Source organism: Armigeres subalbatus, chromosome 2, assembly GCF_024139115.2.
Source record: "Armigeres subalbatus isolate Guangzhou_Male chromosome 2, GZ_Asu_2, whole genome shotgun sequence".
NCBI classification, from domain to species: domain Eukaryota; kingdom Metazoa; phylum Arthropoda; class Insecta; order Diptera; family Culicidae; genus Armigeres; species Armigeres subalbatus.
This window is the reverse complement of record NC_085140.1, coordinates 454,865,205-454,883,634: the sequence shown is the minus strand read 5'-3', so window position 1 is coordinate 454,883,634 and position 18,430 is coordinate 454,865,205. Positions and strand designations below refer to the sequence as shown.

The following is an 18,430-nucleotide window of genomic DNA, read 5'->3' as shown; positions in this document are numbered from 1 at the left end:
TTTTAAAAACAAAAAATGCAATTGAACAAAGAAGATTTTTTCATTAAGAAATCAAAATGTTTCATTGAAAAAAACACATAATTTTCATAAATATATCAAGCAATAAACACATACATAATAAAGAGCAATAAAAATAAGAAAAATTTATTTAAAAAAACAGAAAAGCAATTACAGTCCCATCCCGATTTTGGCAACACCCGTTTTTGTCTACCCCCGATTTTGGCAACATTTTCTTCCCGATTTTGGCAACAACCTCTGACCCATATATGGGATCAGTGTAAGCCCCAGTAGGTTTAATTGCTTATTAACACAAACGCACGGGTCGTGATTGCAAACAATTCCATTTGATTTTGCCGTGACAGCAGCTCGTGGTTGCAAACAAACTGAGTAAAAGTGTGAGTGAAATGTGCGTGTGAGTACACGCTCGCAGAAAGACTAATGATTAGCAAATTCGATTTTCTAAACACGCTATATAGCCATCAGGTCGTTTTGCTCATTATGCGCCTCTTTTCTAGTATCAGCCGAGAAACTATCGTTTTTTAAATTTTTTTCCGTCTTTCTGTTGCATTCCCGTATAGATAATAAGAAACAATTTTATTTCAAAGAGTCTTATTATTTAAAATTGACGCAAATTTATCTAGCGTTTATTATCAGAACATTGTTGGCTTTTCCAGTTTCCTGATGTGCCAATTGCATAACGAGCCTTTTGATTTCAGCTTGTTTTCCAACAGTTCAACAGTAATGGTAAGAGTTTGGTAACATATAACCGTAAGGCTCTCGCAGGCATTGAAAAAAATCAGATCATGAGAAAAAATCGGGTTATTATCAGCCAACTTGATGCTTTGCCGCGGGGCAAGTTATGAGCTTCCTAAGATCTTTGAAATTTAATGTTCGATGATTCACCGTTTAATGATCTTCAACGCTCACCAATGGAAGCCTTTTGAGTAACGCGAATCACTTGGTAACACAACAATGAGCGTCGTTACGGTGCACTGATAGAAGAAGCCATTCAAGCATTCTAAAATGAAGACTTCTATGAGTCTGGAACTCTAGCACACTGAATGGGAGGCGTTGATACTTTCTCTTTCTCACACGTCCAATGCCGTTTCCATCCCAAGAAACATTTTGGGTTTTATAACGGTCATGAAAACCAATATTTGCTCTACAAAGCTTCTATAAAACTAGTATAAAACTTGTATGTTACTGGGGCATGAACGCGTTGGTCCTACACAAGCATTGTCCACATCTCGTGTCCAAGGAGGACTACCGCCACCGGTTTAATGAGGGAGTCTGTTTAGTACGGCGGCGAACTCTATTCGATCGGAGTGTTTTTTTGGAGTCCAAAGTATGTACGTTTTCCTGTCACGTTGCGTCTCCGAATTTGTCTGCTGGTATCGTTATCGGAGCTCAAGTGAGCCCAAGCACACAAATTCTTCAACCACATTGATATAAGTTCATGGTGAATGGCCGTTGTCTTCTCTTGAGCCTACTTCGTCTTCAACGTGTTAATGACTAGTCAGATCTGCTTCCCTTGCTTGCCTATTCAGTCTGATGTAGGATTCTTCCATCTTTTCAAAGTTAAAATAATGAAAGTAGTGCATGGAGAACTGGAGTGCGATGACCTGCAGCGAGCACCAGTTTGTCCGTAGGTTGACTGCTGTCGAGTGTCAGAGGTGGCATGCCGCAAATGGTCTTCCAGCTTCCACTTGGCCACACTGTCACTCGTAGTGCGAGGTGCACATTGTGCTCATGGATCAATCATTGCCGCCTGAAATATTCCTGGGTTGAGTGCTAGGAGACCGACTAGTGCAAAGGGATTTGGCTTTAGTGAGTCGAGTAACTACACCCATACCCACACTACATTGGATACGTTTGACCAGTGCACAGAATGGATATTTCCGTTACCATTTTCTAAAACATCAAAATCCATTATATAAGAATTCGAAATTTGTAGCATATTAAGTCATCTTGTATCCGTAAAAACAAGTATTTTTGGTGGACAAAAATTTATATGAGATGTCAGATTGAAGTCAGCACTTCAATGGACTACAATGGAAACGTTTTTTCTCACCACACATTTTTGTAAGGACGTGGCCGAGGCTATTGTTAATTTCAAATATTATTTATTATTGTGTATTGTGAAATTGGCTAATTAGTTACATTATCGTTTGATTACCATTCTTGAGTTTGATTCAATTTTGTTTAAACTACAATCTCCGAGTTATGAATAATATCGCAAAAATGTCAATTATGATGCACGTGCATCACTTAAACACACTCTACATACTTTGTAGTATATATTCTAAGTATTTAGCTTCAATCATGCAAACCAAAAAAAATTGAAATTTTGTATGAAATTTTTTTCCCGTTTTTGGCAACATCCCCATTTTGGCAACATTAAAATCCGGTCGTGTTGCCAAAATCGGGAAGGCACTGTAATTGCATATTATTCGACAACTCGTCGTACGAAAATCATTTTTGTTGTTAAATATTTTGCCTGGACAAATGGATATGAAATTTGTTTTTAAAGAAGAGGTACTATATGAAAAAATGCACAGTTTTATTGCTTTTTTATATTCTGTCATGGAAATTTTCATATTTTTTTTTATGCCTAACGCCATTTGTCTTAAGATCATTTGGCATAAAGACCATTTGGCATAACAGACATTTGACACAAATTTGAACAGCAACAAAAGAGTGAGTCATTTGGCATAATTTGGGACTGTGAAAGAGAAAGGGTTATTCGATGCATTTTTTCGCGTAGATAAAGTAGATCGAGGCTACGTTTTGATAAATTTAGATTGATAAAAATTTTCGAAAGGACGAATTTGCAGAAAAACTTCCTAGGAAGAGATCATATTAATAATTGAATCATTCCGAGCTAACGCCTATTTTAAAAGAAGGGATTAAATTCGCTATTAGCTTATTGTAGGCAAACGATGATATCCAAAGAACGAATCACATCCATCATTGTTTTATTCTGGGCCAACTTCTACTTTTAAAGAAGGCACCTTCACCTTAACGGGCCCTCCTTAGCCGTGCGGCAAGACGCGCGGCTACAAAGCAAAACCATGCTGAGGGTGGCTGGGTTCGATTCCCAGTGCCGGTCTAGACAATTTTCGGATTGGAAATTGTCTCGACTTCCCTGGGCATAAAAGTATCATCGTGTTAGCCTCATGATATACGAATACAAAAATGGTAACTTGGCTTAGAAACCTCGCAGTTAATAACTGTGGAAGTGCTTAATGAACACTAAGCTGCGAGGCGGCTCTGTGCCAGTGTGGGGATGTAGTGCCAGTAAGAAGAAGACCTTCACCTTAATAAGAACAAGCGCCTTTAACGACATTTTAAAGACGCCTACTTTTAAAGAAGGAATCACATCCACCATTGCTTTAACCCGGCAAGTGCCTTCTTTTAGAGAAAGGATCACATCCACCATTGCCTTAACCCGGGCAAGCGCCTACTTTTCAAGAAGGGATCACAACCACTATTGCCGTCATCCGGGCATTGCCTTAATCTAGGCCATCATTGCCTTAATCTGGGCGAGCACCTACTTTGAAAGAAGGGATCACATCCACTATTTCCTTAACCCGGCAAGCGCCTTCTTTTAAAGAAGGAATCAAATCCACTATTGCCTTATTCTTGGCAAACGTCCCGGTAAGCGCTTTCTTTTAAAGAAGAGAACACACCCACCATAGCCTTAACCCGGCAAGCGCCTTCTTTAAAAGAAGAGACCATCTACTTTTTAAGAAAGGATCACATCCACCATTGCCTTATTCCGAGTAAACGCATGCTTTTAAAGAAAGGATAACGTCCACCATTGCTATAACCAACCAACCAACAACGCATAATTTTTAAGGGGTAAGGGACAAAAGGACGAAAGACAAAAGGTCGAAAGGATAAAAGGTCGAAAGACAAAACGTCGAAAGACAAAAGGTCCAAGGGACAAATGGTCGAAAAGGACAAAAGGTCGAAAGGACAAAATGTCGAACGGGACAAAATGTCGAAATGGAAAGAACGTCGAACGGGACAAAAGGTCGAAAGAAACTAAAGATCAATAAGATCAAAGAATCGAAATGGACAAGGAACTGAAACGGGAAAAGTCAATCTAGCACCAGAGTTGCCCTACACAGTTACCTAAAACTCTGCTCTTGCATTTTTCACAATTTTTAACAAATAAATAAAATTCATTTAGTGAGTATAACTAATAGATGGATGTTGAGTTTTCTAAATGTCACTTCGATCTGTCAAAATGGTGCACGCCGCACATCAAATACACGTGTAATATACGCCGGTGTATTTTCAATGTGTGAGCCTGCGTTGCTGCGGAGTGCACTATTTTGACAGATCGAAGCGACACTCGGAAAACCAAGATTTTCATCTATTATTTGAACTCATTGAATGAATTTTATTTAATTGCTAAAAATAGTTTCAAAGAAAAGAGCAACTTTTTTGCCAACTGTGTAGGACAATTCTGTCTCGCGCAATACAAGTTTATTCATTTCCTAAATCAACAATATTTTTATCTCTAACAGAACTATCTAGATATTCATAATATTGTTTCATAGTAATTATTCCTTCTTTGAAAATTGCTCATTCTTCAACTTTGATTGTTGTGATGAGTGTGTTATTTCTACTCGAAGTTAAATGCATTTCATAAATTCTTTCGGAATACACCCAACTTGTTATCAACTTGTTCTTGATCGTCCTTTTGACCCTTTCGACTTTTTGTCCTTTTTGACCTTTTGTCTTTTTCGACCTTTTGTCTTTTTCGACCTTTTGTGCCTTTCGACCTTTTGTCCTTTCGACCTTTTGTCCCTTTCGACGTTTTGTCCTTTCGACCTTTTGTCCTTTCGACCTTTTGTCTTTTCGACCTTTTGTCTTTCGACCTTTTGTCCTTTCGACCTTTTGTCTTTCGACCTTTTGTCATAGATTCCTTTTAATGAAGGGATCACATCCACCATTGCCCTAATCTGGGCAAGCGCCTGCTTTAAAAGATGGGATCACATCCACCATTGCCTTAACCCTGGTAGGCGCCTACTTTTTAAAAAGGGATCACATACACCCAGAGCTTTAAATAATCGAATATTTTTGGTGAAGCCCATCGGCCTTTTTTGTCACCCTCACTTCGTACATATTCATATTCGGGTGAACATTGACAATTTCCGATCAAATTTCAGTCAGTGAGTATTTATTTAGATTTCGTTAACTAATAAATTACTGTAAAACTAAACACTTAAATGATGATTTCAACAATTACGCACATAGATCTGACCCCGATGTTGAACTGAGGCACAATTTTAGTTCAAAAAGTCAACATAATCAAGGCCAATTATGTTTTCTTTAAACGCAGTGACAATTCTCAGTACCAATCAAATGAATGAATATGTGAAGAAGAAAACTGAGTAAGTCATTCTATGTTTTGAATAGTCATGCGACGTTTGTCAATATTCGGCTCGAAGTTGCTTCGTGAAGGTGATTATTTTATGCTCTGCATACACCATTGCCTTAATCCTGGCGAAGGCCTACTTTTAAAGTAGGAATCACATCTGTTATTGCTTTAATCCGGGCAACGGCCCACTTTCCAAAATTGGATAACATCTACCATTGCCTTATTTCGACCAAACACCCACTTTTAAAGAAGGAATAAGATCCACAGTTGCCTTAATCTGGGCAAGCGCCTACTGTTCAAGAAGGGATCACACCCAATCCGGGCAAGTGCCTACTTTTACTGAAGGGATCACATCCAATGCCTTATTCCGAGCAAACGTCAACTTTTAAAGAAGGAATCACTTCCATCATTGCCTTAATCCGGACAAGTGCCTATTTTTAAAGAAGGGATCACATCCACCATTGCCATATTCCGAGCAAACGCCTTTCTTTTAAGGAATATTCACACCCACCATTGCCTTGATTAATAAACATTGCTTTTCACTGGGTGAACAATGAATCTAATGGAGGGATAACAGTTACCATTGCTTCATACTCGATTGTTGCAACATTTCTACGAAATGAATATGTAAAAAGATATTATTATCGACCGGTGTTATATTGACCATTCCGGTTTTTTTTCAGCACCACTTTGTCAAGCAACTAATTTAATGAAGACCAAACCAATTATGCCAAATATCCGTTATGCCAAATGACCCTCACTTTTGACACTGTTCACAATTATGCAAAATGACCTTATGCCAAATGACGTTATATCAAATGAATTTATACCAAATGCCCCGCCTCTTTTTTATTGCTCTGTATTGATTTTTTATGAAAAGTTTTTATTTTTTTATGAATGCAAAATTCATTCTTTTTTCATTACTAGGTGAACCGGCCCAGGGCCGAAAACCTTACAAATAAAGATAATAATAATAAAAATTCATTCTGTGGACATTTTTGTAATTTTAAATTGCTAATATTGATCTATTTTTTGGGGTCCTCCTTAGCCGTGCGGTAAGACGCGCGGCTACAAAGCAAGACCATGCTGAGGGTGGCTGGGTTCGATTCCCGGTGCTTATCTTATCTTCTTATGGATCCTGTACACCTCCGGTGGTGCAAAGGGCCGACTTGAAAGATCTCCATCCTGAGCGATGCCCGGCTATCGCTTTAACCTGTTGCCAGGTTAGATTTCGGTCGACTTCTTTTATTTCTTTATTGAGGCTTCTCCGCCATGAGCCTCTGGGTCTGCCTCTGCTGCGATGTCCCGCTGGGTTCCAGTCTAATGCTTGCTTACAGATTTCGTTTCCGCCCCTACGTAGAGTGTGGCCGACCCAGCCCCACTTCCGATCCTGAATTTCTGTTGTTATCGGCCTCTGGTGACAACGACGATGGAGCTCGTTGTTTGAGATCCAGTTGTGAGGCCACCAGGCCCGAATAATATACCGCAGGCATCTGTTAATGAACACCTGCAGCCGTTGAGTGTTCTCCACTGATACACACCATGTTTCGCTAGCGTATAACAGCACAGATTTCACGTTAGAGTTGAAAATTCGTATTTTGGTGCGTTCACTTATCTGCCTGTTTTTCCAGATATTTCTTAAACTCGCAAAGGCAGCCCTTGCTTTCTTGATCCGTGCGCCTATGTCGATCTTGGTACCGCCGTCTGACGCCATTTGGCTACCAAGATATTGGAAGCTTTCAACATTCTCCACTAGTTGCCCGGCTACTGTAAAACTGGAAGGAGTCACCGTGTTTACATCCAACGATTTGGTTTTGTTGACGTTGATGACTAAACCTGCCGAGGAGGAGCGATCGGCAAGGTCGATGAGCTTACTCTGCATATCAGAGCGCCGTTGCGCGAGTAGTGCAACGTCATCCGCCAATTCGAAGTCGTTTAGGTGCTCCATGGTTATAGGCTGCCATAACAGCCCGCGGTTTGGTTCACGGTCAATCGCATCTACCAGAATCTCATCGATTACGATGAGGAACAGTAACGGTGATAGAATACATCCTTGCCTCACACCAGCTACGACCCGGATAGGGTCGGACAGGACCCCATTGTGCAGCACTCTACACGAAAAGGCCTCGTACTGTGCTTCGATGAGGCCGATGATTTTCTCAGGAACCCCCTTGCGTCTCAGGGCGCCCCACATATTCTCGTGATTGAGACGGTCGAAAGCTTTTTCGTAGTCAATGAATACCAAGTAAAGGGACTCTTGGAATTCGTTGACCTGCTCCCGGTGCCGGTCTAGACAATTTTTGGATTGGAAATTGTCTCGACTTCCCTGGGCATAAAAGTATTATCGTGTTAGCCTCATGATATACGAATGCAAAAATGGTAACCTGGCTTAGAAATTGGTAACCTCGCAGTTAATAACTGTGGAAGTGCTTAATGAACACTAAGCTGCGAGGCGGCTCTGTCCCAGTGTGGGGATGTAATGCCAATAAGAAGAAGAAGAAGAAGAAGAAGAAGAAAAATAAGAAGAAGAAGAAGAATATTGATCTGTTTATGGAAATTTCTTATTTTTTCCAAAGGAACATTTTTATTTCTTGATAGAAAATTCAGATTTCATTATTGGCAACTTCCTATTTTTTATGGAAAATTTCTATTTCTTGAGAGGAAGTTTTTATTTTAGTCGTTTCCGGATGTCGAAGTTGCATCGTAAGTAATGTACATATACTTCGTATAACTCATGGATCAAGTTCATTGGTTCATTGGTTTGTACAAACCCGCCGATAATAATGCACAGGACTTTCCACTTAAACACACCTAGTATTCGATAGTCTACCTCTCCTCCAAAAGTCCTCACAAAAGTGTGGGCTACAGCTCCTCGCTGAACCTATGCCGAATGAAGCATCCTCCTCCACTGGATTCGATCCAGGGCCAATCGCTTCCATTCGTCCAGAACGTTTAGCGCTCTCAGGTCCTCTTCTACTGCAAAAAGCCATAGAGTACGCGACCATGTATTTCGATATTGATATTGATCGTGAGTCCATTCCTTTCTGTCTCCCTTTTTAAAGGGACAAGAGAATTTTCCATGGCATGGTGATCAGTCCCAGGTGATCAGTATCGATATCGTCCGCAAAGCCCAGGAGCATATGCGATCTTGTTTCAATGATACCGCTTCTTTGCACAACAGCTTTCCTAATCGCTCCTTTGAGCGCTATGTTGAACGGTAGATTCGAGAGGGCATCGCCCTGCCTTAATGCATCTAAGGTGACAAGTGATGCCTAAATTTCATCGAGCTTCTCGATCTAGCGGAGGAATCTTTAGAATCGACAAAAAATACCGATATGCCTAAGAGTGTTTTACTGCTCCTAATTGATATTGACTACATGAAAAACGAGTCGTGGTAAACATATTTAGTAAATGAGAAAAAACGAATTATACAAACTTCATTTTCATCTTAATTTTAAATGTTTTGCCGAGATTCGCACATAAACACAATTTTTGCTTGCAAATGCTGTAATTGCAACTAATTTGGTGAAAGTCGACTAACAAGTATAAGAGACTGGAATACCAGTTTCAAATTTTACTGAGAGCCTTTTTCGGTGCGAAAACTATATGTGAATCAATTATAATTTTATTATACAAATGATCGATAACAAGACACATCTGTTAACTAACTGCTAACTTGATCAATTGAATTGATCAAATGATGGAGCCGCTGCATGCTTGATGTTGGTACATTGCACAACTCGGGCATCCTCTTAGTGACGACGACGGTGGTGATCGTTTGTTTATAGTCAGTTGAAACGAGCGATGACGGCGACGTCCGGCATTAGCATCCGAACCGGAGTCCGATGGAGAGCGTAAGTGAGCTGCTGCTGCTGCTGCTGCGGTGTTGATCGCGAGAGAATCAATGCCATGAGCAAAGCTCAAACGGGATCGATGCAGCGTGCATCTACTACTAATGCAGCGCTTACCCATTTAGTACACACAATACCGATTGATACCCGTTGCATCACACTCGCGCTTAGTCTGACTCCGAACAAACACACAGCCCGTGGGGAGGACGGCAATTTGTTAGAATCTTGTGGCGGTTCGAGTCGTCGTATTCTTGGTTGTGGTGGTTGGGTTAGTTGGTTGGTGATGATCGCCCGCTGTGATGACGGTTGGTTAGATCGCTGCTGTTTAGCCAAGCAGTGTCAGCACGGGTTCGAGACTTAGTAGGTTAGAACGCGTCGAGGGCAACAGCAACTAAGCGTATGCGGCCAGTCAGGGTTGCAGCGAGTACTAAACACCTCCCGGCGACCACCCTCCACCCACAAACCGTGACAGGGTTGTATCCTGTTGTTTATATAAGTTGGATGATGTTTTCTTCTTCATTCCGTTCTGCTGTCTGTTGATCTGCCTGTTGCCTTCTGCTGCTGCTGTTGCTGCTGCTGGTGGTGCGGCTCATATGGTGATGTGTTCCCTCGGATGAAAATGTGCGCGCGGCTTCTCTTCTCTAAGCAGTAAGGGCTTAATACTAGATGCTTCGGACGAAACGGGGCATTTTGTGTTAGAACGCTGACTAATGTGAACGTGCTGACTGTCGCTAATAAGTGTGATACTGGATACTGAGTGTTAATGCCAAATGCTGGTGGCCTCAAAATATTGTCTGAAGGGAGTCCCGCGCGTGTCCTACTTCGTCGCAGATTGTGTTCTTGGAGCTTAGAAGAGCGACGTGACTCGACGTTGTCATTGATGGTGGAAGAGTTCTAAGTGCAGCATCCATTCCATTTTCCCCCTAGTGATTGAATTAGCCTCCAAAGAAGAATTAGTTCGTGTATATAGTTGATTCGTTGCTGTTGCTGCGGCTAGTTTATTGGAACCATATTCAATTTAGTGATGTGAAGAAGATTCTTGGTGATGTTCAGTGAAGCGCGGCGCAGCAATTTGCGGTGATCGATGAAAAGGGCGTGACTATCACGCGCGCACACATGTGAGACGGTTTGAGCAGAAAATTTTGACCATTGCAGCACTTAAACCGAAATAAGGTTCATTACCATTTGAGTATTATCCGTTCTCGTGGTGCACAAAGGAGCTTCTTTCAGAGTGGTGATCCGCTCCAAAAAAAGGAAACGAAATCAACGCAAGAAGATCGCTTTCATTCAGTAGAGTGAAGAGAAAAAGTGAAAGACGAGGCACAATTATTCCAATTCTCGAAAAAAGGACGGCACCACTCAACATCTGGCCCCTCGGCTCGTCGGTTGTCGTCTTCAGTGGCCTCCTCGCTCCGTTCAGATGGCAATGTGAGTTTTCGAACCCATAAACGTGTGTTTTGTGTGTTGGTTGGTTTTGTGCGCTATTTTTAGAATGTACTAACTTCAAAAACACTCTTTTGCTTGCTGTGTGTATATGTTCTCTTCTGCTGTGGCTGGTGCTGCTAGGCTAATATACAATTATGACCATCATGCATTAGAGACACCCCATATGAATTGGGAGAGCAGAGCTGTGCGTTGTATCTTGGCTCGAGCTCGAAGCAATTTTTATTTGATTATCTCAGCGACTATGTTATCAACAACTGGAACACAGCAGAGGAGTCCTATTAACGTAAAGCCCTGCTGTTGTTGCTGCTTCGAATGCTTCAGAGGGCGATAGCAATATTCATCACTCAACAATACGGCCCGCTGCTGGAAGACGAAGAACAAATGCTGGAATGAATTGTCATTGTAAGTTAAATTTGAATTTATTATTATGATACCATCTCGCGAAGGCGCGGTAAACACAGGGCGGGTGAACTGATCATCGTTTTCGTGTGTATGTAGATTACAATTGCATGTATGTGATGCTTCTGCTTTAGTCGAACGGCGACGACTGTGATGTTGCCAATGATAGTAGCGTAGACATTGCTTCAGCGATTCCTAACCATTTGTACACAAAACTGTAATAAAACAAAATTTGACTTTTACTGTTGCAGTTATCGAACCAAACGATGCAAAGCCGGAAAAAATCAACTAGCAAATTTTGCTTTAAAGGCTGAAGTTTGTTCAACTACTATTTTAATTCGAATTGATTTTACTATATTTTCAAAACTTCAAACTTTTCAGTTTAATTCAGAATTTATTTATAAGATTGGCCTCTTTACTTTGAAAAATAATTCTCATTATATCATGAAGAAAATAAAATACTTATTATATCATGGAGCTAAAAAATCTTCATTCTAGATATGCCTCTGATTCGGGATTCCAAACAACACATTTTTAACTAGACTTTCGAGTCGAGTCAAGTACGAGACACTGAAGACGACCTTACTGTTGAGGTCGAAATACGTATCTGTCAAGGTACAATTAAGTGGTGGAATTAAATGGGATTGTACAAACTTGTCTTATGACAAGTGAAGACATTCCACTAAAAAGCTCAAAATAATTTTCTTAACATTTGTCATATGTTTAATAATCTAATTTGCTGATTATGAATTGAAAATGACACCTGAATGTCTTGACATATATGTGGCGTACACACACAAAAATCAAGGATGCTTAACTGGAGCTCACTCAAAATGAAATACCTAGCTTTCCTAGGATAGATCAATCTTCCGAATGTATATTTTATAACTTGCCCTGATTCTTCTTTTTTGTTGGTATTACATCACCAACAAAAATATTGCCTTTTCGAATTTCTCGGCTTATAAACACTTTCATAGATGTTTACTGCCCTATATCTAAGTCTCATAACATTACCAGTAATAAGTCAAATCGAAAACTTCAAAGTTTTTTTGGTCCAGATATGGTTTAAATGTGATATATACGGAATAATTGTTAACTATCATAATATGAACATTCAGACTTTACTTAAACAAAACAAAAACTTACATTCCAGACAATTAGTAAAGAGTGGATTTAGAAGCAAACAATCTAAAGTTCTATCAATCCATCGATCCTTGAAAACTTTAGTTTGGAAACCTCTGCCGATAGCTGTAGGCAGTTCCGCTGCCGTTTCCATCTTTCATCGCATCGCTTCGGTCGAAGGCCACCGGCAATGGATGGTTCTAAGCATCTAACATCTAACATCTTTTCTCGAGCGCTGCTGGCTGGCTGCTGCTAACACAACTCTTTATCAGTGAACAAAGAAGCTCGTTGTGCGCGATGTGCTACTTACACTACACTTCTACTATTTAGTACACATATTTAGAAGTGGAGGCTTCTTCAACGTACCGAGCAGCACGGTACGGTTTGCGGCAGATTACTTAGGGAAAGAAGTGTGGCATACATACTAACAGGGCAAACAAAACGGGGAGAGCACTGCGGGAAACGAAGACCGCAGCAGAAATGAGTTAACCACATTCACAGCAACTCGGGGACACACTGGAATGGTATTAATTTGCTGCTGATGGACGGAGAATTGAAACACGTTACCTTCGGGTCGGTATTTATGGGTTTACTCTGCTAGGCATATCATCGATAACGCGTCTGGGAAAAATGAGTCGATTCAGCGGAAAAATGATTGCGTTGTAAGTTTTTGCTATGTAGTTGAGGTTTTGCTTTTCTCGTATCTTAATTCAGCGAACTTTTAATAGGAGGCCTGGAGGTCCTTTGTATTAGGAACTAATCGACTACTCAGCTTAATGACGTGTGTGTCATATTAGACTGGCCCAGATTACTATGGGGAGAAAAAAATGTTGTCGAATTCCACGGGGCACCCCCCAGGATTGTGTCTTTGGGTGAGAAAATCAATCTCTGAAAATTTCAGCTCAATCGCTTTTTGCATAAGCTGGCGCATTTGATTTGAAGTTTGTATGGAGATTTCAGCCAAAATGTATAGGAAAATACACCTCCGTCACTCATTCGATCTGGAAATTGGTTCTGATTGCTCGATTGACCTCAGAATTGCAAAAACGGCAGTTGGTATGCTACAGAACAATTTCACAGAACATTGCATGATGATTAAATGAACTTTTATATAATTTTCGGCTGATTTATTAGGAGCTGATTTGTGTATTTTTGGGTTTTTTGATCGAATCGCATCAGCCGAAACCTATATAAAAGTTCATTTAATCATCATACAATGTTCTGTGAAATTTTTCTGTAGCATACCAACTGCCGTTTTTGCAATTCTGAGGTCAATCGAGCAATCAGAGCCAATTTCCAGATCGAATGAGTGGCGGAGGTGTATTTTCCTATACATTTTGGCTGAAATCCCCATACAAACTTCAAATCAAATGCGCCAGCTTATGCAAAAGCGATTGAGCTGAAATTTTCAGAGATTGATTTTCTCACCCAAAGACACAATCCTGGGGGGTGCCCCGTGGAATTAAACAACTTTTTGTTTCCTGGGCCAGTCTAGTGTCACATTTTGTGGCATCTGGTTTATTCGCAACAAGTTGCATTTGACGGGAAACTTTGTTTCTTTTTTTGAAATTGAAAATAGATTTGATCTGTTATTGTATCATTTTCAATTTTAATGTTTAATATGCTTTTTAAATTAAAAAGCTGAGGCTTAAGAGTCCAAATCACCAGGTGGTGGTGGTCTTCGTAGTACGCTGTGGACCAAATGAAGACTACTTTTATTTATTATACAGGCCACTTCGACTTTAATTTAATAACAATAATATGAACAGACGTCATCTCAATTTGTCAAGCTTAACAGGTTTACTGAACACGAATGAAAATCTCAATCATAATAAACGTGTATAATCATGACAAAACCATAATCAAATATATCTTCTTCTTCTTGATGGCATTACATCCCCACACTGGGACAGAGCCGCCTCGCAGCTTAGTGTTCATTAAGCACTTCCACAGTTATTAACTGCGAGGTTTCTAAGCCAAGTTACCATTTTTGCAATCGTATATCATGAGGCTAACACGATGATACTTTTATGCCCAGGGAAGTCGAGACAATTTCCAATCCGAAAATTGTCTAGACCGGCACCGGGAATCGAACCCAGCCACCCTCAGCATGATCTTGCTTTGTAGCCACGCGTCTTACCGCACGGCTAAGGAGGGCCCCAACACACTTACCTTTAATTCAGAAGGTCAAATGCCAATTAACACAATTTAAATTGACTTCCTTCAACATCCCAGGAATCAACTGTCTAAGACGAGTTTAGAACTTTCCATTTAATTCCACTACGTTTTGTTATCTTTACAGATACTTATTTCGGCCTCAACTATGAGCCGTCTTCAGTGTCTCGTACCTGACTCGACTTTGTACGAGTCGAGTCAAGTACGAGACACTGAAGACGGTCTCACAGTTGAGGTCGAAATACGCATCTAACAGCTGGTATAATTCGGATCTTTTGCGCCTGAAACGTAAAAGAGATAAATTGTATAAAAAGTTTCGTAGAACTAATAATGAAAATCATTGGAATAGGTATCAGGTAGCACGGAACAAATATTCGCAATCTTTGACACGTACACGTTGCGAGTATATTCAGAGGAAAATTTATCAGCATCAAAACAACAGCAAAGAGTTATGGAAAATATTGAAATCATTATTAAAGCCTAGTAGTTGCAAGCAGCGGTCCATAACTTTTGATGGCACATTAGAACAGTCAGAACAAGAAATTGCATCTAAATTCAACGATTATTTCGTCAATAGTGTCTTATCCATTAACCGATCTATCGAGTTAGTGGATGAGCCTGATGAAATAAAACAGCCGATAAATATTAACTGTAGATTTGATTGTTTTCACCTGATTACTTTTGAAGAACTTAAAACATTTGCTTTTCTTTAGGTAAAACAGCTGGAGTTGATAATGTTAATGCTAGAGTTATTCAAGATTGCTTTCATGTCATTGGACGCAACTTGCTGGACCTTATAAATGAATCGTTACAAATTGGGCACGTGCCACAAGTTTGGAAGGAATCTTTAGTGATTCCAATACAAAAAGTTGCTGGAACGATTAAAGCCGAAGAGTTTCGTCCCATCAACATGTCGCACACATTAGAGAAAATTTTAGAACTTGTAGTTAAAGGCCAGCTGATTACATATTTAAATAGTAAAAACTTGTTAATACCGGAACTGCATTGAACTTGGTATTATCTAAATGGAAGGAAAATATAGAGCGTAAAGATACTATTCTAGCTGTATTTTTGGATCTCAAACGCGCTTTTGAGACTTTGTTTCTCGGCCCTTATTGTTGAAAACTGTTAGGCGCTTTGGAATTTCGAGTTCTGCATACAAATTGTTTGAAAGCTATTTGTCTGACAGATCCCAACGGACTGCTTTCAATGATTATGTGTCGTGTCCCGTGGATAATGACCTTGGTGCACCACAGGGAAGTGTATTAGGGCCCCTTTTGTTCATTATGTACATTAATGACATGCGACGGGTCTTACGTTATTGTGATATTAATTTGTTTGCTGATGATACTGTAATATTCATTGCAGCTCAAAATCTGGAGGAAGCGATTGAACACTTGAATGAAGATTTGCATTCTTTAAGTAGATGGTTGAAGTACAAACAGTTAAAATTGAACATTAGTAAAACAAAGTATATGGTTATTTCGCGAAATCGTTCAATTGATAATGTCTCTGTGAAAATTGATGACGAGACACTTGATCGCGTACGGGAAATTAAATATCTTGGCGTGATTATTGATGATAAATTGAAATTTGACCAACATATTGACAATGTCATCAAGAAAATAGCCAAGAAGTATGGAATCCTATGTCGACTGAAAAACGAATTAAATACAGCTAGTAAAATACAGTTGTACAAATCAATCATCTCTCCCCACTTGGACTTTTGTCCTTCCATTTTGTTTTTAGCAAATCAGACACAAATATCGAGATTGCAACTTTTTTGTTGGATGCATTGCAGTGAAGCAAAGAATTGTGTATTTAACAATGGTGTTCATTTTCAAAGTAGTAAATGGTTTGCTGCCTCGATATTTGTGTGATCGAATTGAAAGAGGAAGTGACATTCATAGATATAACACTAGAAACGCGGAAGATGTAAGAACACCCAACTTTTTGCATGGAGCTTCACAAAATTCTTTGTTTTTTAAAGGTATCAATGATTTCAATTCGATGCCTACACATATCAAACGTGCAATGACATTATCACAATTCAAGAGACTTTGTGTTTCACACGTAAAAGCTGTATTTTAAGCAGCTACTTATTTGACTTTTTAAAAATCATTAATTATTGTATCTTGACGAAGTTTGACCTACGGATATTTTGTTTGGACAATTGTGTTTTTCAATTATTGAGGCACTAATAAACTATTTTGTTCGCCTCGATGATGATGATGGATTTTATATTTATTGACGTAATTGTAATTTGTCCTTTTTCTTGTGTAGTCTACAAAAATTTGAGTCTCGCGCGCGTAAAGCAGATATGAATGATTTTTAAATTTATGTACAGACTTGTGCTTTTCAGCTGTTTTAATGATTCTGCGGATTAGTAACAGGCTATCTAGTAGAGTTTGATTTCCACGGTTGATACCGAAACTTTTGATATCGACGGAGCGGTAACACAAGTTTTGATTTTGTTGACAACGACATAGTTTATTAGATTATTATTGATGCTTTCGAGTGGCTAACGTTACTTGTTATAACATGAAACGCGATTCTTGGTGGAACTTTTGAAATCTGTGTGAGAGGTATCACAAGTTTTGCATTTTTATGAACTCGAAGCATTACTACTGATACTTATGAGAATCTGTAGATGAAATAAACAGTTTGTTACATTTATTATTTTTGCTGGATAGTAATGGAAAGTTATGAAATTTATATCTGTGATGGTAATCAGATCGTTTTTGTTTTGATTTGCAAATGTGATTAAATTGTTGAAAAATTAAATTCAATTAATTATCTTAAAGATAAATCGTCTAGCTCAAACCTTTGTAGGGGTATGTGGCGGGACCATCATCATCATCATCATCATAGCTTCCCTTTTGTAGGCTTCCTTCATCTTCTTAAAGTTACGTGCTATAATATCTATGTCATGGGCAAAACCTAATAGCTGGATGGACTTCGTGAAAATCGTACCACTCGTGTCAATCCCTGACCTTCGTATTACTCCCTCGAAAGCGATGTTGGATAGCGGGCAAGAAGACTATCACCATGCTGTAACCCTTTGCGCGTTTCAAATGAGCTCGAGAATGCGATCATCCGATCCATCGTCACCTTGATCAACCGTGTCAGTTTATCAAGAAATCCGTGTTCGTTCAATAGCTGCCATAGCTGGTCTTAAAGTCGATGAATTTAAGATGTGTGGGAACATTTTATTCGCGCCATTTCTGCAATACCACGCCATACTTATCGCGCTTTTTGGCCAGCTTATCGCCCTTTGGGACACACGACACCTGCGGTACAACGCTCTAGCCAGTGGATGACCACCGTGTTTGAATAGTTCTCCTGGGAGATGGTCAACTCCGGGATCTTTGTAGTTTTTCAGCCGGCCAATCTCCACCTGCATTTCATGGAAACACGGAGCCAGAAAACGTATGTCATGTGCGCGTGATTCCACCTTTGGCTTTGGCCACCTTTGGCTCGTTCGTAAGAAGGTTCCCGTGTATGTCCTCACACATGTCAGGCTATGCGTTATTAGCGCGGTACAGTCACTCCGTCTCTTCACGGTCTCGATCTTCCTGTTCACGGTCTCGCCCAAGCTGCATTCTTCTCTTCCACTAACTGCTCACATTCGCCGTCGAACCGTCGGATCGAATATCTCTCCCGCTATCTTCAAAAGTGTGCCTTCAAAGTGCCACTTCCAGCTGCTGCGCGTAGTCTTAGGCTAGTCTAACGTCTTTGCCCAATGTTTAGCCGCGGACTCCAACGCGTGTTGTACACCGTCGAGAGCTCTGAGCGCAGGCATACTGCAACAAGGTAGAGGTCGGATTCAATATTCACCCTGCGGTAGGTTTCCAATTTTTTGACTAGGTGATTTCCATGTGGCTTTGTGGATATTCTTGCGGGTGAAGAAAGTGCCGCGGGAGGCTGCAAAGTTTATGCATCGTTGGCAGTTGTCGTTCGATACAGTCTGATTCGATGACCGGTCTATACATTTCCTCCCTTTCAACCTGAATGTCCATGTCACCGATGATGATTTTGACATCCC

The 18,430-nt window shown here is 40.1% G+C and overlaps 1 protein-coding gene across 3 annotated transcripts in view; it reads left to right on the top strand.

Annotated features, from left to right (window-relative positions):
- Window positions 1–9,347: 9,347 nt before the first annotated feature.
- The window catches only part of LOC134213809 (uncharacterized), an 81,853-nt gene continuing 72,770 nt past the window's right edge, over window positions 9,348–18,430 (top strand). Inside the window, exon 1 of one of the 3 annotated variants that reach the window (XM_062693164.1) lies at window positions 9,348–11,091. The gene's annotated coding sequence lies outside the window, so the exon portion shown is untranslated. The remainder of the gene's footprint in view (window positions 11,092–18,430) is intronic. The other 2 variants (XM_062693163.1, XM_062693161.1) reach the window with 2 other exon arrangements.